General features: G+C 38.2%; 1 long non-coding RNA gene across 1 annotated transcript in view; it reads right to left on the bottom strand.

The window, feature by feature from the left end:
* LOC142600988 (uncharacterized) overlaps nt 1-25,595 on the bottom strand; it is a 76,303-nt gene extending 50,708 nt beyond the window's left edge. Inside the window, exon 1 of the long non-coding RNA XR_012834525.1 lies at nt 25,386-25,595. This is a non-coding gene — a long non-coding RNA (uncharacterized LOC142600988). The remainder of the gene's footprint in view (nt 1-25,385) is intronic.
* Between the last annotated feature and the right edge of the window lie 298 nt (nt 25,596-25,893).

Genomic DNA, 25,893 nt, shown 5'->3' with positions numbered 1-25,893 from the left:
TGTAGTCAGCCGAGGCAGCCAAACCTACGACAGAACATGAGCTAGGTCCACAAGGGTGTGGCACTGACCAGTATCTGGAACCTTGAGCCAACTACTATTCAACCACCTGGAGTGGGCAAAATGGGTTTTATTCCCCACATAACAACAATGTTAAAAATGTATTCTGTGCAGTGGTCCTGGAGGTGATGTGGATGAACACTGCGACAGGTGTTTCTCCTCCTCCCTGCTCAAGGAAGTCATCCTAACCCCTCCCCGTGCATCTCTGGTGATGCATCTTGCAGTGATGATTCCTGCTTCACCACCAGAGGACAGATTTTCGGGAAAGGACAAGGGCTATGCTTTAAGAATAAGGTTGTGTGAGTCAGCACCCTTTGCCAGCCCCCTACTCTCGCAGTTGTCCTGCCCTGCTTCTCCCTGCCAGTGCTATCTGAAGTCAGTAGGAGGAAAAGGCTCTTTGACTGGCAGCTCTCCAAGCTTTACTCCCTGATAGCTCAGCTCCAGCCAGGCAACGCTCCCGCACAGCAACAACTATGTCACTGCTTGACTTCTCTCCAACCAAGACAAGTAGACATAGTTGTGGCGCACCTTTGCTGCAGCCATGGCTGCCAAGGAAAACTGGGCCTAGCAAATCCCTGCCATTATTCTCACAGGAAACAGATGACATGATAAGGCTGTAAAAGCAGTGCTGTAAATGCCAGAACCAAAAATTCTTCCTGTTGTCCAGGAGAGCTACAGTGAGAAGGAATGCTATTTATCTGGTATTACATCTGTAAAAAAAAATAAATAATAATAATAATTAAAAACCCCCCTAAACTCCTCTTGCATGTGTCTCACACATGAAAGCATTTCTAGTTACATACTAAACCAAGTCACATTTCAGTCAGGATGGGCAGTAGAATATGGTGCAGCAGCTTTCTCACATCCCATCTTCCTTACAAAGGCACTTTAAGCACTGTAACGTTCTTAATCACCACTCAGAGATAGTTACAAAGACCCAGAAAGGATTACTCTGTCTCTGCCCTTCACCTGCTTATCTGTACTTGCCAAACAGCTTTCACTGAAATCTCAAGTGCAGATTGTTGTAAAGTTACATCTCACTGGAGATAACCTCAAGATCCCATCTTTCCTTGAAGGCTTAGATAGACTTTCAGGTTACTGGTGGGAAATTTTCTCCAAAGCTGTTTTACTAGAAGTCCTACTTTGACAACATCTGCAAAAGAGTACTTCTAGACATGATATTTTGCAGTGGAAAATGTGGCTCATTGATTTCAGAGTGAGGATGGCTCCAGACATGCTACTTGGTGGCCACCTACAGCTCTTCAGAGAATATTGTGTTTTCTATCTTTGACTCCAGAGACTGACTGGATGGAGAGCTTCTGGCCCTCCTTGCAACCTACCATCTTCCCTGCACACCAAATAGGACGACAAAACAATACACAAATAGAAATTGTTAGAAAGCATCCTGTCCCAGATCTATGTTACATGAAACTGCTGGAGGAGCGCTTCGACCACAACAGAAGTGGTTCTGAACACATCATAAGCAAGCCCACAAATAATGAGGAGCTGGTGCATCTCCACCAGAAATGTACCTAGGAGCAATATGAAACTGTGCAAAAGGACAGTGACCCATGATGGAGTCCAGGAGACAAAGACTGCAGAGATAAAAGTAGGACCAACAACTCTAGGAAGTAGGCTTCTGCCCATTTCAGAAGCCATTGTGGCTACTCTCATCAAGCCAGAAGCACAGGAGGAGGCTTTCCTCTCCTCTCTTTGGTTGCAGATGCCCATGACCACAAGCTGCGGTGCCTGGCCTTCCAGACTCTGTGTCAGCCTTCCTTCCGAAGAGACTCAAACAGTCCCACCACAGCCTTCAGCCTCCACACCAGCTACGGATCACAGGGAGGAGGGGAAGGAGGAAAGAGAAAAAGAAGGCACTCACAGGTTTCGTTCCATATAGGAAGTTTAGCAATCTGTGAATACAGAGGGGTTTCTGTGGTCCAAAACTGTCAATTCAAAGTAGAACAGTTTCAAGGGGTGGATTATGAGAAAGAGAGATGTGATTATATTGAAGTTTTGACTCCAGTATGTTCTTGTTATGTAGGTTTTATACTTTTGTCGCAATAGTATGTAATGTATTCTTTTTACTGTCATGTTGAGGTTGTTCTGCAAAATTTATTGCTCCTCTCTTCCTCTTCTCTCACACCCATTTTCACATATTTTTTCACCATGGACCCTATGCATAGCACAGTCTACCTCCGCCCCCATCTTCCTTCTGCCTTTAGATCTCTCTTTAGGTAACCGTTCTGAATTCCTTCCTATTTTTATTTTCCTTCCAATAATTACACTATACCTCATATCTGCATAAACAACTGTCACATTTTTACTGGTTTTTTATCATCTCTCTTCATATATAAGATTTTCAGTAAAGCTACTGTCTTCCCCTGCTTTGCAAAGTGCTTTGGCCATTTTCTGAGCTAAATCAGTAATTTGTAATAATGTACTAAGGAGGAGATCCACAACTCATTTTCCATTTGTCTGCCTGTCAGTATTACAAGTTTTATCTAGCTGGTAAGTTTGCCACTGACTCATTAATGTGTGCAGCTCATATCATGTCAAACTAGATCCCTGCCAAGCTTTTCCCACCCTGATGCTATCTTGTGGAGTTTTAGATTAATTGGAATTTTGGACTAAGTGAAAGCCTGAGGCATTTAACTAACAAAATGAGATTAACATAGGTTGAGTCTGTTATTGAGAACTACTAAACTAAAACCTCAGGTGTGTAGATTATTCATTTTTTCAGCATATAGATTTGCTGACTATTTAAAAATAATTAACTTTACCTGCTACCATATTGGGCAAAACTTTGGAAACTTCATCATTCCCTGATCCCTTTTGCTGTTGGATATATCATTTGTACATGCTGTTTCCTGACATGTTGTCTCTCTCTGTTCCATAAATTATATGTTTGTTCCACTAATTATGTGTTCTCCTTTCCATCTCATCCAATCACAAAGCTGTTTCAAAGCATTTCTGTTGGACTAAGCCTTGCATCCAAAGCAGACACAGACTAAACATCTTTGCTGGTACATTTCCAAATACTTACAATAACCAGTGTAGGAGTGAAACCCCCATTCGGAAGTCCACATTGCTTAATTTATACAACCTCTTCAGCATTCTGTTGTGGGCATAACTCCATCTCTCACTTTAATTATAACTGATACAAATACTTAATTGTTCACTGTTCCAGACAGTTAAAAAAAAAAAAAAAAAGAAAAGCTGTTTTACAATGATCATAGCTGTTGCACAATGATCATAGCTTGCTTTTTAGTTGTGGAAAGCCAAAGAGCAGAATGAGAACAATTATTTAACAAAGATCCCTTGCAGAGGTAAATATATTTTCACAGTCTTCACAGGGATTTTTTACAGTTTTCATAGAATCATAGAATGATAGAATGGTTTGGGTTGGAAGGGACCTCAAAGATCATCTAGTTCCAACCCCCCTGCCATGGGCAGGGACACCTTCCACTAGACCACATTGCCCAAAGCCCCATCCAACCTGGTCTTAAACACTTCCAGGGATGGGGCATCCACAACCTCTCTGGGCAACCTGTTCCAGTGCCTCACCACTCTAACAGTAAAGAATTTCTTTCTAACATCTAATCTAAATCGACCTTCCTTCAGCTTGAACCCATTACCCCTTGTCCTGTCACTACACTCCCTGATAAACAGTCCCTCACCATCTTTCCTGTAGGCCCCCTTCAGGTACTGGAAGGCCGCAATTAGATCTCCCCGGAGCCTTCTCTTCTCCAGGCTGAACAACCCCAACTCTCTCAGCCTGTCTCCATAGGAGAGGTGCTCCATCCCTCTGACCATCTTCGTGGCCCTCCTCTGGACTCTCTCCAACAGCTCCATGTCTCTCCTGTACTGGGGCCCCCAGAGCTGGACGCAGTTTTAGGGTCGTAAATAGAATAACTGCTGTGGGATTTTGAGGAAGAAGTTGCAATTCCGTTCCAGCTCTGTCATACATGTCTTCCCTTTAAAACCAGAGAAATCACTAAGGGACTGATTTCTTTATATATTTTTTTTTTCTTTACATCTATTTGGTAGACCAAAGCCAAGAAAGTGTCCAATGTGAATTATGTAGGCAAGCAAGATTGGTGTCTTGAGAAGAATAAAGTGGAACATACTGCTTAGTATCAAAATCATGCTTCACCCTGAAGTTGCACTTGACATTTACCGTAAGTTATCTGAAGAGATCCCTGCAAACAGAACGAGTTTGGGATTCATTTACACCCTACACTGCAGTAGTATACTTGTTAGGTATCATTTGAGCTTTCTTTCTCATGATTTCAAATATGGACTTTAGACTGAATGAAAGGCAAGTTTCAATAATTACATTATCATGTTACATTACTGAATTGTGGTGAATATTCACATTAAGCGTTTTAACACCAATATGATTTATGTGTGATTTTTCCCCATCAAAATGTTTGAATAGCTCTACCTTGGTTTTGGGTGATTTTCCTCAACACATTACTAATTACTAGGAAAGATATTACAATAAAATGAGAGGAAGGCACTAGCTGTTGTAGTATAATAGTTCAGCATTTTCTAAGATGCCTGTTTTCAAAGGCTTTCATGTTCATATCTCCTATGTGTATCTGACTCCAGCTGATTGCAGAGTCACAGTGGCTGGGAGTGGCAAGCTCCATAAAGGGAATGGGGGGGCTTTTTGATCCACAAAGACTCTGTATCATCCCTTTGGCACTGTAACAGCCTTAGAGCCCCAAGTTTTCACTTAAAAAACCCTTACATGCCAGTGTGCCTTCCCTGTGCATATAGCCTACCTCAGGATCTGGATATTTATGATCTCACTCCTTTATGTATCTGTCAAACTATTGGAAAGCATGTGTGTGTATATATATATATATACACACCCAGTATCACAGTGTCCATACACCTATGTGCTCAGGGCATAAGTACAGTTCTTTATCTGGGCCCATGTCTATTACTAAAAACAGCAGAGGTGAAATAGCACTACCTGAAACTACTACCCTTAGATTAATGCTTGTTGCTCAGCCTCACTGAAAAGTTTTGTGATAAAGTCTGAACTCCAGAATCCTGTAAGCATGTCCCAAGGCAAATTATATAGAGAAGCATAATTTTTCTTTCATCATTTTCATTTGCAAGTGTATTTTACATTGTGGTTGCTGATGATATGTATCGATGTTCTATAAGAATATTTTGTGGGCATGCCATACTTCTGAGGAAATTAAAAAGATGGAGAAAACTAGGACAGGCACCATATAAAAAGCTCAGCGCTGCTTAATGCGGCTTGTAAGCACATGCTTAAGTCTCAGATCTGTCTATGCTGAAATATGTTTGAAGCCATTTTTGTTTGAGTTAAATTATGTGATCACCCTCAACCTAAACATTTCTGATCAAATATCTAAAATATGCATCTTTTACTAGCTCTAGTAGTAAGATAGTACTATAGCGATATAGTAACTACACACGTTCCTTCACCTTACACATATTTGTACTACTAGTGCTGGCTAAAATAATTTTAATTAAACTTTTCAAACAAAATGTAGCACTCTGGCAAAAAACTTTTTGTACTCTTTTGACTTTTCATCAAGTAAGTATTAAACATTTGCAAAGAAAATTACAGTGAAGTAGGAACTATTAGTTTCCATCTTTTTTTTTCCAGGGAAAAAATATTTTCACAGTCTTATTGTAAATTTAGAGTTTGTAAATTCTTACAGAATCCCCACCAATCCCAAAGTCTTTTTTCTTCCCCTAGCTGCAGTAATAAGTTAAAAGACAAGCTTAATTCAAAGCTCCCCCAGAAACATGTTGGTTACTTTTGGCAAAAGCACGCAGCTTTATTCATAAGGAGTTGTAAGGAATCCATTTTTGCCTGTAGATTTTAGTCTCGTCTCTCATGAATAGTTATTGCCATGCAAGTTTTAGTTAAGTCTGAAAGTTTAAGTAATTTAAATAGAAATGATTATGCTAATTTTGTTATTAAGCAGCTTCCCATTCAAAACATTACAAACACAAATTTAGGAATAGAAACAATAATTCATGATGTAAATGAGCTATTATACAAAATCATGTGCCAAATATTTGAGTTGATCAGTTTGTGCACAGCCAATGATTATAAAATTATTTGAGAAATATTTTCTTATCATTTAATGAATATATGGGATTAAAATTAATTACCAAAAGACTATATGGACAAAGGCAGTCATAATAAACATGATTCATAATAGATTATTTGCCTTTTTTTTTTTTTTTTTTTTGTCATGACTGAGATCATATTTCTAGGAAGATACCTAAATCCTTCTACAAATGTATTTAAAAAGGTAAAAAAAACCCCAAACAACCAAAACAAACAAAAAACCCCCAACACCAAAACCCCACAAAAAAAACAGCAAGAGAATAAACAGGAGTTTTTAGCATTGCTGTGAAGGAAAATATTACTATATGGTAATTTTACTGGGAAAAATTTACATGACAAAAATACCTGGTATGTTACGAAGAGGTCTAAATGCTAACAGTTCTTAATGGGGTCTGTTTCCAGAAACTTCACATAAAATGTAAGAACTTATAACCAAAGCAACATTTCTACTGGGCTATAATAAGGATCACAGTTCATACTCTTAGAAAATAAGATCCAGAGTTTAAATACTCAGCAATCCTCAGCATCTATTCAGCAAATTTAATTTCTTCAGTTTCCTGAACAAAACCGAAACAAAAAAGAAAATTTTATCTGAGAACAACTGTGCGTTGTATTTAAAGATTTCTTTTTGGTGGGTGAAGATAGCTGCCAATTCTTGACAAAGTATTTCACAATTTCTAATGCATAAAGGAAGTCCTTACAAGCCTGTTAATCCATAAACCGAGCTTCCAGAAGTTGTTCTGGTAAACACTGGGACTAACGGTGTTATCCCATCATGTAATTCCTTATTTATTTATTTATTTATTTATTTATTTATTTATTTATTTCTCCCTCATGATGCATATTTCCATCAGACATCCAGACAACCTTTAGTTAATAATTGTTGCTTTCTTCAATTTGGGGTGGGCATCCACGAACAGTAAGTCATGTCACTTATTGCTAGACCTACCAGAAAACCTCACATGCAGCTCCTGGAGAAACGTGCAGTATGTGGAAGACATCATTGCTGGAGCTGGGAATCACAAAAGCCAGCAGGTGTCCAGGAACCATTTAAGCTGACTATCAATGACCTGCATGGTAAGGAAGGGGTAGAACAATAGTCTCAACCTTTCCAGGAACTGCTGGACAATTTAAAATAGCACATAAGCCCAAACTGAGGTGACATTTAGACTCTAGATTATGGTAAATGGTACAGAAGTGTGCTGCACTCTGTCATCTGACACTTTTCAGATATCTAAAATATCCTCAGAAAACATATTTTGCCATAGTACATATTTTCAGCCAAGTGTACGTGTCCATATGTTGACACAAATTCAATGACCTGTGCCCAAATTTTACAACTCCATAGGCCCCTTATATCTGAGAATCTCTTATTTACAGCCTGTTTTATGGAGCTGATGATAACAAATGTGTGTCCCTATTAGACCGAGGAGCAGAGGTGACTATTAGCGTTTCTGTAGTCTAAATTCATCATTTTCAAACCTGGACCACAATACCAGACCACTTTCTGTTTGGTGTTTTTTGTGGGTGGTTTGTTTTTTTTTTCTTTTTCCGGTGTTGGGTTGTAATTTTTCCACCTTTCCCCTCATCTGAGATGAGAGATCTTAATCTCAGGATGTATCTAAACCACACTTCTTATGAAGTTTGTTTTTTTGATTTTGAGGCATTCTCAGTATATGTTTGAATCTCCTCTCCATACTAAGAATCTCTTCCCCATTTCCTCAACATGCCTTTCTAGGGTTATGTGTGTTTGTGGGTTGTGTTGCAAGTCCTTTAAATGGGGCTGAGTTGAGCACTGCAGCACTGGGATCTCTTGGATAAAAGACTGAGTTTGTAACATTCCTGCAGCCAGGTACATGTTTCTAATTCTTGCTATTCCCTGCTTTAAGGAAGATAGCATATTCTTGCAAGTATCCTGAATTCCTGCAGATGTAGGGATATACACTAATTAGTCTTAGGTTCTAGCTGAAGGTCTTGTCAGACAGAAGTTTGACATTTGGTTCTTGGGATGGTTCCTTCTGTATGGCAAGACAGTCAAAACCGTTCATTTGTCTCTCCCTCACAACTGAAAGCAAAATGTTTGACCGTACCTTTATACGTTCTGTTTATGGTTGCTCTCAGCTGTGTTCATCACAATCTCAGCCACGTGCCAGCGGAGCAATGGTTGCGTTTGCACTTCAGAGAGGAGGCATAGTAGGGCGACACGGGTAAGGTCACAGTCTCAGAATAAAGCACTGCAGTTGCCTGTTGCATAGAGATTTAGACCTGACAAGGAAGGAGAGTCCAGTGCTGACATAAGAATATGTAAATCCTGAAATGTAAAGAGTAGCATGCTTTCACCAAAGGCCCAGTTTAAGGGACCTGAAAGCATTTTTTTATCACAGGAGATAAGCACATCATTTGATCTAAGCCAGCAAACATATGTACTGTGAAAATATTTTTCAAAGACATACAAGCTACGGGCGATTTACCATAAAACACAATGTGCATGTGGGAAAGATTTATTGTGGTAATCTTGTAAATAATGATATAGAAAGATTCTTGTACTATATTTTGAAAAATCTATGTATTCTGGGCCTTTATACGGCAGACAGATATTCTGTTGTTGTTCAAAGACTTTCTGGTGTCATTGGGAAGTGTATGATCCTCTTACCATTCTGTTTGATTAAATCCTATTCTAATTCTTATTTAGAATCCTTATTTAGTCCTGTGTGTCAGGACCACCCTTTCAAATTCATTTAAATTCTTCTGGATTCAACAGCTTACCTCTCTACTTTCTCTAATTAAAGTGTGTTCCTTTAACACTGTTACTTTACACTAAAGGTAGACAGATAACTTCTGTGTCTGAGTAGAACCATCTTTTCAGAACACCAAACCTTTATGGTGATTAAGATGATATCTGAAGTTAAAACATGACATTTTTGCAATAATATGTGGGTTCAAAATGAGAATACTGGAAAAAGACATTAAAGCTTGCACACAATTTTCACCTGTTGCTGTAATGAGTGAAACACTTCAGTTTAATTTTTTTTTTTTTTTACTGGCTGTGCATATGCAAGCAGCAATGCCACACTTTATTTTGTTTTAGTTTAATTTTGGTACACTTTTTATTGACCTTCAGGGGGGAGGGGGAGTTGCATCAAGTTAAAATTGTTGCTGACCTCCAGCTAAAACCAAAGTGAGGTTACGGAAGAGATGGAAACCACTATAATGTTCCGAATCACTTCTGCAAGTCTGTATATCATCGCATGGGCAGTTCCTTTTTCTGTGGCATTTTTGAAAGTTGAAAATTTCCTTAAGATGTCTATGATCTTCTTTGTCCTTATGTTCATCGATCCAAATCCTACCATTTGTAGAAATGCTCCTGAAACCAATTGTATTCCCGTCTATAAATCTTATTTTTATCTTGTGTTAAACTGAACTGCATTGAGTCCTATTCTTTTTTAACTTTCATTGCAAACCTCCAGTCTTTTCCAATTTTTTTTGTAAGATCATATTTAATGATAACGCTCAAGTAGAGAGTTCTATTCACAGAGGTAAAGCACATACTGTCCTAGAGGAAACATTTTCTTGCAGTTAAAAAGTAATCCAGGAACAAAGCCAGTTTGATCCTCTCCGTTCAGAATAATAAGCGTGATGTGGACAAATGGTCACTTGGAACAGGTGGACTAAGAAAAGCAAATTTATTTCAGCCTTCAAATTGTAATGACTTTCTTGGTTGTAATTTGAAACAGAGATCTGGAGGTGAAAAGTCTGCTACAATTACCTAATCTATCCAGCTTTTTCTCTTCAGATCTTGTCTTTGAACTCTTGTTTTGGGACAGAAATCTCAAAGTGCCCATAGATTTGCATTTCTAACACTGAAAAAATTATTTATTTAAATATTTGATTTCATCTGTGAGTGTCACATGGCTCTATTCATGCCATCATATAAAAAAAAGAATTTTCTTGTTATGTTCTAAATTATCCTGTCTTTTACACGTTTACATTAATCTTCCTTCTCATGAAATTATACACGGTTACTACTTGAATTTGCTAGAAACCAGTTGCTTCCTTTGAAAAATGCCTTAATAAAGATTTTTACCTGCTATTTACCTTTTTCTTCATTGTTAGCATGTCTATTTCATCTCATCTTCAAATATTTGGGAAATTAACCCTCCCAAATACCCAAGTATTTCATTCATTGTAGAGTTATATATATACACAAAATTAAATTAAGATTAGAATTTGACCTGACCTGTACCTTACTCACTGTTATATATATTTTATATATATACACACAACTAAGGAGGTTCATTCCTGTTTTTCCAGGTAAGTTGACTGGTATTTCTCTATTGTTTTGTCTAGTGGAAATAATTGGTTGATACCAAAATGCTGTGAATTTTTTTGGAGGCAGATATAGAGTAATAAGACATGTAAAATTAAAATGTAAATTTTCCAGACAGTCAGAATTAGGTCTGTGTGTAAGTCAGCGAAGGTATGGGCAGGTGTCACTACATGGTGTCATCCCTGAGCCTTGCCAGGCAGTCAAATGAATGTGTGAAGCTAAGCAATTTATTAGGGGATTAAACTGTAAAAAATTAAATTTTATTAGAAGTCTTATTCAAGGATTATTTTCACAATTGTCACATTTTCATACTTTAACAATAAATGGAGCAGTGATAAATTTGTCTTCAACAAAGTTGCATAATACCTGCAATACAAATTTACCACTTTAATGACATAAAAATTTTGGTATTTTGATTAAAGAAAAATATTCAAGTGTTGTAGATTTTGTGCAAGTTAACCAATGGAGATATGTACTAGCCAAAGGATGCAAAACATAAACAGTTCTTTGCTTAAGGCAGAGAAGAAAGCATCTCCTTGCTTCCAGCAACACTAAAATCACCATTTATTTTATGGTTCCATGACTATTTATCAACTTGCAAGGAAAAGCTTTTGCACACGGCTCAAACCTAGTATGCCTTGAAGAAGGGCAGGATTCGGACCCTCTAGGGTGCTAAGTATTGCGATACCTGTCAGCTTAGACTCCCAACTTCTGAGGAAAGGACCATGACCAAAATGAATCAACAACTTCACAAGGGCTTTCTTGCTGAGGCAGAAGCAGCCTTGTACTGCTCTGCAGTGCTCGGAAGAGGAGGCTGGGTCCCTGCCATGACTGTAGGAACTGACCTGTAAAACATCCCAGAATACTGCCTACAGGCTAGGCACTGAAACCACCGTCCTTTAGTGTCCAGTCACATGGTGTTGATATTAACTCTTTAATAGTCCTGTAAACAGAACATCCAGCTCCATGCTGTAAGGAATTGAACTTCAGTTCTGTCCTCTGCTTGAGTCCAAACTAACAAGTCCCATTTTTCTGGATATTATTCCAACCAAATATGCTGGTTTGGAAGGAAGCTAGTTTTTTTGAAGGGGGAAGTAGTTTCTAGTCTTTTCATTGAAGCTGCATCTCTATGCATAAAGTTATTATATTTTTTCTTTAGTTTATATTTGTTTTGTCAGATAAAATAATGGGCAGTGATTTTGCTGTAGAAACAGTCACATTATGATTCCAGCTCCTTCTTGAATTTCAGCTTCTTGTTGATGTAAAATTTATCTCTATTTCCTTTTAGAAAGTTCATTAAACTCAATTACCTATTGATGGTTTATTGTTTCAGATTCGCTGTGCTGTGTACACTGCGGACTGGGGTACAGGTGCTGATAGACAGCGTTGCACAAGTGTGGGAAAAACATTTTGATGACTGCTTGGACCCTGAAGAAATGCAGATGCTCTCCTGCGCTCTCCTGCACGTGGAGCTCTAGCTGACAAGTCTGACGGAAGCTAATTTAGGTCTTTTCACATAGGGTTTCAATTGCTATGGCTCCTGGAAGCACAATACTTCAGAGACAACTGAATCACTCTTCATGTAACCATCTCTGGTCGGGCATGGCTGGATATGAATCCCAGCTAGCAAGTCCACAAAAGTCAAGCTGGCTCTCCCCAGCCATGCAAGTGCTCTGATTGCAGTTGCCGGGGCACAGAAGTTCCCTCAATAGAAGAGATGGAAGCTCCCAGTGCTTCAGGCACTGAGAATGTATCACACCATCCTCCATCAAATCATCCCCTGCATTCACACTGCTGTCTGCAAACCTAACAGGGATTTTGACAGTCTGAAATACTAAACACTTCATATCGAATTGATACAGCATATCAAAATGGTATGCGTGCACACTGTGTTTAGTGCAGGTGTGTGGCTACGTGCCAATCTTGAGTGAGACTGATTTTTTATGACTTAATATTTCATGTGCTGCAACATTAAAATTTGTCAAGAATTGTCAGTAGCAGACAGGCAAACATTCTGGGCTAATATTTTATAGCTGGCACAGAAAAGACATATGTTCTGTGATCTTCCAGGAGATTTCACTTTCATCTCTCCCTTGTCTAAAAACTATCATTTTAGATTGAGAGCATGCGGTTACACAGAAAAACAACCTTTAGAAAGAATTTTTTTCCTTTTAATTTATTTGAGACATGCAGGATAAAATTTATACTTTTTATTCGTGTATAAAAATCTAGAGTAAATTTTAAATAACAACAAGCACAAAACCTAACAATTACAGCATTCCATGGATGAATCTTACTCTAAATAATTTGCGATGGCAGAAGGAATGACAACACCTGTACTCTGACTAAAATAAAACTGAACAATCAGAAAGTGAGTTCTGCTGTGGTAAATGAGGCTTCAGTTATTGCGGGCACACATCCCCTTATTTTCTTTATCAGCAGATGCTGATGTTACAAAACCATAACTACCAATTGAGCACAGATGGTTATCTGTGTTCAGCACAAAAGCTCAGAAGGGAATAGGCACTTAAATAGAGAGACCTCAGCCATCCCTCTCAGTAAGTTTCCTGTTCTGATTTTCAAACAATATGTCTCTTACAGTTTTCCAGTCGCATGCAATCTGCACATCCAGAAAGGTAACCGCAGCTGCCATCAGCACAGACCAGGCAGTAAATGAAAGCTGACCTCAACTGGCTGAAGTACAGATTTCTGTACTCCCACAAGTGGATCTGCCTTGGGCTTGAGTTATAATGTCTCACTAGCACCCTGGGCACAGCTTCCTCCCTCCTCTCTAAGAATCAGACCACAGACAGACAGCTATGGTAGATATTAGATGAGTGCAGAATATAATTTTTTTTTTCTTTTTTTTTACTCTTTCATCACCGATTCCTTATGTACACACCGCAGTGCTGGCTGGCTGAAGGAAGGAAATGTTTCAGATAAAATTTCAAATTCCTCATCTTAAGATAAATTTAAAAATATTTTCTCATTCTGTGACTAAATTTGCTGAACATGAAGCAAGGGGCACAATGGCAGTGTGGTAAATAAGATGAGTGTGTAAAGTTATCTTCCTAATATTCCAGAAAAAACAATGAGAAGGAGAATAAATGCTGCCCAAATTAAACATGGAATAGCTCCACATACATTTAATTATACCACTGAACACATTCCCTCTGATCCTGTAATGAGGAAATAAAAGTAGTTGGAGCTAAAGTTCAAAGAAGTTCTGAGATTCTCAGAAACCATTTGTCACTCTCTGACTTCTCTTTGCAGAGCCAAATACTGTAACTCAGCACAGAAACAATGTCCTTTAGGGATCACGAATAGCTGGAATCAGTGAGTGCTGGCCTCCCCCTTGGCACGTTCTACAGAGCATGTCCTCTGTGACACGGATCTCCCCAGGTCTTATCACAGCTCCTGCTCCAGAGAAGGATGTGTATAACTGGTGAATGCAATTTGAATAGCTTGGTGCTGAATTACAGAAACAGGGCAGAGAACATGTTATGATGAGCTACATGAAGTCCAAGTGTTTATGCAGTCTATGAAAAAAAAAAAAAATTTATATATTATACATATATATCTATATATAGTATATAGTGTATATTGCATATTGTATATTGCATATTGCATACTGTAGATCATATAGTACAAAAATTACCTGTGAAAATTCCATTTTATCCTAAAGTAGATGGAGAGGAATATGTTGTTCTGTGGTACATGGGTTGGTGTCTCCGAATGGATTCAGTCAGGAAATACATAACTGTGTCAATATGAAAAGTGTCTACACCCTTTCTGGATTAATGTTCTCAATAGAAGTAATTAGGACTCACTACATTTACTGAATGAAGTTTTGTCCAGCTTGGTTTTTTTTTTTCTACTGTCAGTCTTTTTCTCTGCATTTTATCTCTTTAAAATTCTTGGTTACAATGGCTGAAAAAAATACCCCTATATGTGAACAGATTGGTGAGTGTAAAGTACACATTATGCAAAAAGATAGTGGGCGTGTTGTTGGTGTGGCTGTCTCTCTCTGCCCGCTTCAGATAATTAGTCATGCTGAAAAACTGGTATAGTTCTGTATGATTGCTATGCAAGCAATCAAACTAATGCCAGAAACTGGGATAGATTAATATACCGTGGAAGATATTTGAATTGAGTAGGAAAACCAAAGGGGAATTATCTTCAAAATAATGGTTTCTAATGTCCATGATAATGTTGGCAGAATTATCTAAGTAGGGAAGAGGACCATATGTTAACGTTGCTTGATTGACATTTGAAACAGGAAGAGTTGCTTCTGTTTCTGGAACAAGATGCTTGTAAACTAGTCATGAGGTGGGTAGTGCTGGGTGTTGACTCTTATATATTAATGACAGGCCTTTGTACTATCTTTTATGATTAACATATTAAATACTGTATTACACTAATGTTCTTTTCTCATTATTTAAATAGGTCACTGTTGGTGGAAAGGAGAACAGAGAACTGTGCAAAGAATAAGTTTTGTGCTCCACCATCTCAGTGTCCAATTACTGGCTTCAGGGTGCCTGTATCTTACCTATCCACAGATTCTGTTTTGCCTTACTCAGTATTGGTTTAGACCACACAGGGAAAAAGCCTACCCTAGTTAGATTATCCACATTTCTCAGAGGATATTCATAGAATCATAGTATCATAGGAAGGTTTGGGTTTGAAGGGACCTCAAAGATCATCTAGTTCCAACCCCTCTGCCATGGGCAGGGACGCCCTCCACTAGACCACATTGCCTAAAGCCCCATCCAACCTGGCCTTGAACACTTCCAGGGATGGGGCATCCACAGCTTCTCTGGGCAACCTGTTCCAGTGCCTCACCACTCTCACAGTGAAGAATCTCTTCCTAATACCGAATCTAAATCTACCCTCTTGCAGTTTAAACCCATTACCCCTTGTCCTATCGTGCCATGCTCTTGTAAACAGTTCCTCTCCAGCTTTCCTGTAGGCCCCCTTCAGGTACTGGAAGGCTGCTCTAAGGTCTCCCCGGAGCCTTCTCTTCTCCAGGCTGAACAACCCCGCCTCTCCCAGCTGGTTTTCATAGCAGAGGTGCTCCATTCCTCTGACCATCTTCATGGACCTACTCAATTCAAATATCTTCCACAGTATATTAATCTATCCCAGTTTCTGGCATTAGTTTGATTGCATGCATAGTAATCAAAAAGAACTGTACCAGTTTTTCAGCATAACTAATTATCTGAGGATCTGTAGAGGACTGGAGGATAAGGACTGGTGCTGAAGGTATCCACCAGCTAAATTCAACATCTTCCTTGCCCTGAGGGATTTTAAATCTACACCTCTCCCTTTTTCAAGTATAGTTTAACCCCCAGGCTGTATGTTTTTCTGCTGGGGACATTCACTTGGGAAGGCTGTGACTATTCTGTGTAACATTATTTTCTTTCTGTCAGAAACATTCATAAGAAAAATACCTGCTAAATCTGCATCTCTCACTACCTCAGCACACCATGCCTTGAAACACTGCTGAGATTCCTTGAAAAAAGCAGGAATGACCAGTCTCATTTTTGAAAGAGAATAATAAAGGACTGTGTTCTGAAAGACAAACTTTCAGCCTGAGGTTCCTGAGAACAAAGAAACATCTCAAACACCTCCACCACTCTTGCACACAGTTCTAGATTTAAGGCACACAAGGGTTCTCAGCGATCCCAGTTGAAAGGTGCGAACTTGTATTCCCATGCTTTGTGTTCTGAGTATTTCATATTCCATTCAAATCTGCCTGATTTTCCACTTTATGAAAATTTGAATATTCACATTTTTCCTTCAGCTTTTGAATATTAAGAGTGCCAGAAGTAAAGAACTCAGCTGGTATTGTAAACATTTTTTTTAAATGGAGTCTAAGTACTTAAAAGTACCTAAAGGAGTGTGCAGACCCATCCAATGAGACTTTATTGTTGTTAACTCAGTGGGAATAATGCACAAGTTATCACACATCAAGTAAGTCACAGTATCTGACTGTGAGCATCCTTTTAGCCAGTGGAAATTATAGGATAATACAATTTGGTTGAACTTTCTCTTATTTTATATCTTAAAAACATCTATGCATACAGATAGAGCAAGTCAGCCATAGCTTGACTGCAAATCTGAGTCCATGCAAGTTAGTGAAGTGCAGCTCTGACCAATATAAATTCAAGAGAAATGCTGCCGTAATAGTTCTAACAGATAAGAAAAGTGAGCTCTTATTTTAGGAAAAAAATCATAATGCTGACTTCACTGTGAAAAAGATAAAATGATAAAAAAAAAGCCTTAATTTATGATCTAATAGCTGCAGCTGGTTGTTTATGCCTTAGGTTTGTAATTTTTTTATATTCCCTCCTCATATGTAGGACTTTTAGTTTGTTAGTAGAGAATTTCCCATTTTGTTGCCTCCAGCCCTTATCACTCCGAACTTTTCAATAGCATTTGGAGCTGATTTCATCCTCTTGTGCAGTTGCTACTGATCCAGTTTTGATTTTTCTTTCAGACTTTCTTTAAAGGGAATTATTACTAAAAATACCTGGTGGTAATACCTGAAGCACTTGCTTCAGGTAAAGAAAGCAATTTGAAGTGACTTAATTGGTCAAAATGCAAAATCTCTAGTAGACTATAAAGTCCCTTGCTGGATGTGGCTGGAGGAGGTTTTCATTATTTGCAGATAAACAGAAACAGATGTCTGCTATAAGCTGTGGCTGTTTAAAAAACTTCTCAAATGGAAAAAGAAAAAATAAATAAATAGAGTTGATAAAACAGTGCAAAACATTTTTACTGCTGTTGACTTTATTGATCACTATTAATAGCAATGCTGCTGTGCAAATTAAAGGAATACTGTCAACCGCAAAACCTCAGACATGTAATGAAAGGTTTCAATGGTGGCTAGAGGAGATGAAATGAACCCTCTAAATTAGAAGGTGAGCTGAAATATGTTAGAAAAGACAAACATTGCTTCACTGTCTCAGAGAACGCAATGTGTTCCACTCTGGAAAGATTTACCTATGGATATAGAAAGAAGCCTCAAGCAAAGAATGCTTAGAGAGAATGGCTGAGACAGTATCTCAGCGTGGGGAAGGCTGTACCATTTGAACTTCATCTCTTTTAAAGTCACATGAGTAGTATTGCACTGATGATCTAACATGAACACCAATACACAGTAACGCTAACAATATGTTTGTTATAACACTGTTTGGGAATTGATAACATAACAAGCTCACCATAAAGACAAAATCTTGAGAAATGTATTTTTTTTTAAATAAATGGGAATGACAAGTATAGGGGGAAACTGCCTCAAGTTGCTATGATCTTGGCCTAAGACCTGGGAGGCACAGGCTTGATTTCCTGCTTTCTTGAAACCGCTCAGTAAAATTCTATTTTCACCATGCTTCTTCCCTGTATACAAAACAGTTGCAAAGTCAAGTACGGTAATGAAGACAAGCAGAACACATGTCTGGAAATTACGGAAAAAAAATCTATCACTAAAAATATAAAAAAATAAAAATATAGAAGAAGTGCTAATACCTGTAAACCTGGCATGTATAGCTACTACCTTTATAAATTTTTGAGAAATAAAAGCAACTGTCCTAAGCAGGTGTCATCTTGATCATCACTTTCCTGATTTGATTATGACGAAGGGAACAGACAGTACACTGAAAAAGCAATGGTTATGATAACATAGAGTGTACAAGAAGGAACTGAATGAACAAAAGAGTGAATTTTGGGCAATTGCGAGGACTGACTCATTTTCCAAAAATATGTGCATGCTGTGTGATAAACCCCAATAGATAAATCACCAACTAGAATGACTGTAAACAAAATGCTGTTATCTTTGCTTCATATGTAAAACTTTTCAGACAACAGAAATCAGGTATTCATGTATATTGCTCCATCACAAGTTAAATCCAACAATTAATTACTAGACTGATGTCCTGCCATACTTTATAAGTAACTAAGAGAAAATAACAGTGTAGCACACAAACATTAAGTACAACTGTGAGGTTTTTGTTCTGTTTTGCACCCATCTCCCTTTCTCCCGTTCCATCTCATTGTCTGTAATCTCACCAGGACAAGTGTATTTCATTTCTCCATTACTGAATTTATACTTTGAACTTATAGTGCTGCAGATGGCAGTACTATTGATCAAAGGATTGCTCAAGCCTGAAATGGTATCTAGGAAAAAAAAAAAAAAAAGAGGTTTGTTTAAAGTGTAGACATGAAAGCACAAAGAAGAATAATGCACATTCATATCAAGCAGTATCCTCCAAGCTTAAGAATATGTTTGTTGTTGAACACTGGGGACCAATTGGTGCATGATTTGGGGGGAATTAAGAAACAATAAAAGAAATTCCATACTTGGAATATTTGCAATATTATGGCTTGAAGTTACTGATGTACTGACAGAACTCACAAATCTGAAAACTCTGGTTTGCGTACATCAGAATCAGGTTTCAGTCATGGTGTTTTCTTAATAAAGCCTCTTCTCCTATTTTCAGTAGTTAATAAGAAAAAAAGATAGGGCTTTTTTTTTTGTTTCTAATTGCAGTAGTTTTTCATTGTTATCCTTAAAATTTATGTGATATATTCTCTTTGATTTTTATTTTAACTTTTTTAGTTTCTGAGACTTGAACTAAGCACTATAAATTAAAAGAGAATTGTGATGGACTCATTAAGAAATATTTTTATATCATGTTTGACCAACCTGATGAACTCCTGTAATGAAATGACTGTCTTGATAGAAAGAGGGAGACTAATGGATATTGTCTACTTTGACTTCAGTAAAGCTTTCAACAGTCTTCCACAAGATCCTCATAGAGGCGCTGATGAAGCATGGGCTGGATGAGCAGACAGTGAGGTGGACTGAAAACTGGCTGAATGATCAGGTCCAGAGGGTGGCGATCAGTAGTACAAAGTCTAGCTGGAGGCCAGTAGCTAGCGGTGTACCCTAGGGGACAATGCTGGGTCCAGTCCTGTTCAGCTCTTCTTTAATGCAGAGCATACTATCAGCAAGTCCACAAATGACACAAAACTGGGCAGAGTGGCTGGTACATCAGAAGGTTGCGCTGCCATTCAGAGAGACCTTGGCAGGCTGGAGAAATGGGCTGATAGGAACTTCAAGAAGTTCAACAAGAAGTGTAAAGTCCTGCATGTGGGGAGAAACAGCGTCATACACCAGCAGATGCTGGGGGCTACCCAGCAGGAAAGCAGCTTTTTAGAAAAGGACCTGGGGGTCATGGTGGACACCAAGTTGAACATGAACCAGGGATGTACCCTTGCAGCAAAAAAAAAGGCTAGTGGTATTCCATTAGGCAAAGCACTGTCAGCTGGTCCAATGAGGAGATCTTTCCCCTTTATTCAGTACTGATGAGGCTCCCCAGTACAAGAGAGACATGGACATACTAGAAAGAGTCCTGTGAAGAGCCACTATGATTATTAGGGGAGTGGAGCATGCTTTCCATGAGGAAAGGCTGAGACCTAGGACTGTCCAGCCTGGAGAAGACTCAGGAGGATCTCATCAATGTGTACAAATGCCTGAGGGGAGGGTGTAAAGGAGACAGAGCAAAGCTCTTTTCAGTGGTGCCAGTGACGGGACCAGAGGCAATGGGCACAAATAGAAACACAGGAGGTTCCCTCTCAACATCAGGAAACACTTTTTTACTGTGAGGGTGATGTCCCACTGCCACAGGCTGCCCACAGAGGTTGTGGAATGTCCCTCCTTGGAAATATTCAAATGCCTGGGCAACTGGATCCTTGCTTGAGCCAGGAGGTTGGACCAGGTGACCTCCAGAGGTCGCTTCCAACCTAAACCATTCTGTGATTGTGTGATTCTGGTCTGATAGATATAGGGTTTTGAACTGGGGTTCAAGACTACCACCTTTTACTGTTAGATCTTCAATTACACTATTTTATCACTCTCAAGGAGGCAACTAGAATATTCATGTTTCTTTTCCTATTTCTTTTCTATATTAGTTTTTCAAGCCAAGAGCATCTGTTTGTGGACTGCCCAGGTTAATGCCTAATCAATGTTTTACTAGTTATTACAAGTAACATGGTTACAAAAACCTAGTGACTAAAAGAAGTGTGGAAATTTGAGTAGGCAGAATATGATTGCTTGTCCTGTCTCATAGTTCTTTATGCCCCAGAACTGGTCAACCTATGAATTATTTTCCTTACAAGGAAAGTGACATAAATGGAAATGATAAATCACTCTAATAATCAAAGTGTGATAAAACTGTGAGATGGGACACTGAGTAGTTCTACCGAGTGTCTTCTTTTCATGGACAGTTCATTTGTAAATATACTCCAGAAAAATAGATAGGACTCTTAAAATCTTTTTATTTTTCAACAGAGGTGCACAGCTTTCCCCTTTACTTATTTTCTCCCCTTACGTGAACAAAACCTCACAATTCTCTTAAAGTCAATTACCCATATTATCAGGTCACATCTCACTCATGCTCCGTACTTGGAGCGTGTTCTAATTCTGCTCTCTTTCAACAACTTGTACATGTCTGCTCATGTTAGCACAGTGTAAATATATAGAAGGACAGTATGTATATGACAGTAGATTGTTTGATTAAAATTTACAAAGAAAATGGTTGCTGATGTTATGTGTCTATTACCCTTAGAAGAAAATTCAAGCATTTAGCACAAGTTAAAACTAAGGCTTTTATCCTGAATATCCTAGTGGATTTTATTAAGTAACAAATTTCAAATGTTACATTCAACTAGACTAGATTGGTACTAGCACATATATTTCTATGTATCTAGATGTTTTCTCTTGGAATATGACACTGATGCTTTGATCTCTTGTTTGTTCTTTGTTTCACCTCCAGTCTTCTGAAGGACTTGCTCTCATAGCTCTTCTGTGTCAGGAACTAGGTTACCTATACCCCAGTCATTAGGAAGGGGCTTTTTCAGGGGTTTGATTATATGCCCTTTCCAAAAGAATTTCTCTGTATTCCAGGAGAAAGGGAAATACAAATGTGTTTGTCTAGAAGTGCTTAGATCATCTTTGCTTAAATATTCCCCATGAATATGGGCAATACTGGAATTGGTAATACTGTCTTTCATCTAAAGGAAGAGTCAGCCAGACATGGAATGTGTTAATGCACTAATAATTGCATTCATTTTCATGAATGTACATGTGTGAAATATGATCATGTTCATGAAACCATGTTGAGCTTTCTGATTCATAGATTAAAAACTGCAGTCGTCTTACAAACTCCATACACACACACTGGTAACTGCACTAGCTTGTTACCTGTCAGAGTTCATTACAGAACAAAAAGCTGGAGTGTTTAACTGAGGTGACCCACTGATCACAGCGGGTTCCGAATTCATGCTGAAATTTAGACTTTAGAAAAATGGCAGAAGCTGTGACCACTTAAAACAAGTGCCGTGTCACTGGGATAAGAGTTTCAAGTCCTCTACTGACAGGAATAATGACAGTATTCAAGACCTATTCAGGCCCCCGCCCCCTCACAGAGCAGCCATAATACACATCTGTCACTTTTCCCAAAATGCCACACTTATGGGTGCCATTCAGCTCCACTGCCAGCCTTCATTTTCTTTTTTGTCGTCACTAGCCTGACACTTAAAAAGAGGATAAACAATTATTTTTTTCCTTGCAATATTTTCTGGTGAAACATTATTCTGGTGATGTTAGTCAGAAGTTACTTTTAACTGTAGCATCTAGCATAATTAAACGAAAGACACCTATTGTGGGTAACTATTCTTCTGTGCTAGTAAACTTGCCAAACTTGATGGTGACAGTGGAGAGAGGGAGACACACCAAACTGTGCATCATTTCACAACTTGTGCTACCCTACTTGGCAATCATAAACATAGAACCTGGAAATTAACAATTTAGTAGTTGATCTGGGGTTTAACCATATTTTAGACTTTGTTTAAGAAAGTGATCATTTGTGCTTTTTAAATTAGAAAACGGATATGCTAAACAAAATTACTAGACTGTGACTGAACTTTTCAGAAGCTTACACTTTAATGAAAATTTGATTGTGAAGCTTGCCTATTCTGACCTATGAGAATCTCAATTAATTTAACTAATTAACATTACTAATTAAATCTGCCCTAAAATATCCAAATCAGACATTCAAATTCATACCCATTGACAAAATAGTGTACTCACTTTTTAACTTAAGCATCCAAGTTTTCTTTTGAGTATTTCTTCCTTTGGACTGGAGGTTCTTTTCATTAACAACCAACTTGCGAAAGACTCTCAGTTTTTGCCTGCCAGTAAGCATTTTATTTTAATATTGTAGTAATGTTCAGTAATTCACTTGATATCTAAACTAGAGAATTCTGAAAAGCAAAATAGATGTAGAAAATCAGAGCCAGTTCCCTCCTGTGATAGTTTCCAAGACAACTAGACAAGATGGGAAAGCCTAATACACTTTTAGATGCTTTAGATGGGGCAAACTGCAAAGAGAAATTGAATTACTTGTCCACAGTGAAAGGAATGGAATGTAACAGAAACCATACTTAATCGCCAGAATCTCCAGTGTTTCCAAGAAAGTTAGAGCAGTAAAATTTTTCCACGTTGTTCAGCTGCTCAAACTATAAGAACTAGCTTTCCATGGGGACACTAGTTTTGGAATAAGCTCCTTCTTCCAGCATTAATAAAAAATACCTGCTAATGGAACTTAAACTAAACTGAAAATGAGAATTGAATTTGAAAGAAAAAAGCCTTTCACCTTTAGACCACTCAAATTTGTCCATTTAACTTATTATTAACTGAATATTTATCAAAGGTCCCAGACTTCTTGGGGACACAAATTGAAACTAAAGTGGGTAAAATGTTTTGGTTTTTTTCTGATGGAATCGAGAGATCATGTTTAGATATAATTGAAATCTAATAATTGATGGAATAAAAATATTTCTAAAACTGTGTTTTCCTCTGTGTAATTTCAGTCACTGATAGGCAGCATAGGAAGATTAGCCCATCCATACAAACATATTCTGCAATAACTAATGATTTAGTTTGTGAACAGCTTTAAAAGTTTGCTTTTTTTTTTTTTTCACTGTCACACAATAATGATAAAAAATGTTGTTTGCTTGTTTATTTTTTTATCTATGTAAAACTGGAAATCAGTCAGCAAATACATGTGTCAGTCACATTCTATATGTTGGTGGGTGGGAGTTTGGCTTGTATGCAGAGATACTGAGAAAGTAAGCATCACTTCTTCACTTTCTGGATGTGTCTCAAACCCAGAATTTTCTCATTAAAAACTTGGTTGGAACAGATGTATGCTTGCAATTTTTTTCTGCTTTGATAAAATCCTGTATTTCACCAAAGTTTTCTTCCATAAAATGTTCCAAATGGTTTTAATCAGGTATTACATTTGGCTTCCCGTAGGCAATCACATTTTTTTCTGTGGGGTAATATTAATTGATCTGAAAATGTCAGCTCAACAATACAAGATATGATATCACCTGTAGGTAACAAGTGTAACAACTGTAAGCAGTTGCCAAAAATCTATCCTAATCAGAAGCAAGAAATATGCCTTATACTTGGGAAAGTGCCCATTTTTATTTAAATATTCAGAACTTCTGCAATATGATCTTAAAAGCCTCCAAAGCAAAGTCTGAAGCAAAACAACCAGCCTCAGAGACTATCTTCAAAAATTCTGGCGAGCAATCAAGTATTCCTGAGTACAATTTTATTTACATTTCAGTTGGAATGAAGTGATAAGATTCAACAGAAAAAAACCCCATATCCTTTAAACTTTTTTAAAGGGCTAAATGTTGATCTACTTTCATTGGTGTAGACTTGGAAAGAATGAGACACAGAATGCAGAGACTGTAACTTTTAAACTATTAATTTCACTCTAGTAATCCAATCAGTCACACTATAATCTGCCAGATTTTTTTAAATCTGTTACTTAAATGGAATCTTCCAATTTCATGTTATTTATTTCATGTTGTTTAAAATCCATGCCAGAACTCAGGAGACTTCAGCAGTTAGCCATTGGCACAGCTCCAGATCCAGCAATTAAGGTAAAAGGAGGGTGTGAACTAAGTGAAAGATGGCAGAAGTTTTAAATCTGTTTGTTCTTGGTCCAGTGTATATGTGTTGTTTCCTGTATGCTTTGTTTAAGAAGGTGCGGCTGGGCAGCAGGAAGGAGGGCTGCCAGGTTATGTGTTCTGGCTGTGGGTGGGCAATGCAGAGGCTCCTGGAGACCGGGAAAAATTACTCTGAGAACAAGTGAGTATGCTCAGCTGGAAAAAATTTCTGCAGTGTAGACACAAACTAAGAGACATAGCAAGAAAGGATCCTCTAACACGAGAGGAGTCTTCAAAAAGGAGCTACAACAAATGTTAGAAGTAATTAAAAGATGATTAACTTCAAAAAGGATAAAGAGTAGCTGCAGAGGGAGGGACAGAGGAGGGAAGGAAGGAGGGGGTGAATTCTTTCAAGCCTTTGATCTTGTCCCACTCAGAAGAGCTGATTTTTTTCCTATTTATATGATGTAGCTAAATTTGTGTGTGTATTTTCTACAGAAAAATAGTCATACAGGTAGGAAACCTTTTGATGTTGTTTGGCTGGTCGCTTCAAGGAAACTGGGGTGAAAAGCAAACTTAATCTCAAAGCAATAGCTGGCTGTGGAGCTGACACATTCTGACGGTTTGTTGGTAGGCAGCACACTGTATAATCAGACCCTCATATTGTGCTCATCTCCAAAAAACAACACCAACTGGTCAAAAAAGCGCCAGAATCTAAGTTCATGCCCTAAGAAGGACATCTGACCTTCTCATAACTTGCATCTTTCAAAAAGCAGCAATAAAGTTCTGGAAAGTACAGAGCAACCCATGCAGTCTGAGGGACAAATATGAAAACTTATGCAAAGCTACCTGAAGTGATCTCTGCTGGGTTTTCCTTTGCTTCTTGCTGGTCTTCCTGGCTCCATGAATGCTTTATCCACCTTGGAATGAGGCATAAGCATTCTGAGAGAAATGTCATTATTCTTTGCCTCTGATCAGTTTGAGGGCTTTTTTAGAGAATTTCACTGTGAAAGCATCCACGTGGCAGTCAGACATTTTTCTCCTGGAATAAGCCTATAAAAAAGCTGCGAGATTGTGGTAAGTCATCTATTCTTGTCAGCATTCTCACACTTCAATGCAAAAGACTCAACAAGGAAATAGGTTGCCACCATGCAAAATATATTTCATCGGGGTATAGGAAGCTAGCTGGTGCTCTACAGCATTGAAAATGTAGGTAATGCACGCTTTCTGGTAAATAAGAATACTCAAGAACTACATTACTAAATAGATACAGATATGGTTACACGCCACTGATTCTAATTCTTTGCTTCCTGTTCAGTATTGCATTATTTATCTGATGAATAGTTCAAAGGGACAA

Source organism: Balearica regulorum, chromosome 1, assembly GCF_011004875.1.
Source record: "Balearica regulorum gibbericeps isolate bBalReg1 chromosome 1, bBalReg1.pri, whole genome shotgun sequence".
Taxonomy (NCBI): domain Eukaryota; kingdom Metazoa; phylum Chordata; class Aves; order Gruiformes; family Gruidae; genus Balearica; species Balearica regulorum.
This window is presented reverse-complemented; position numbering and strand designations above follow the sequence as displayed.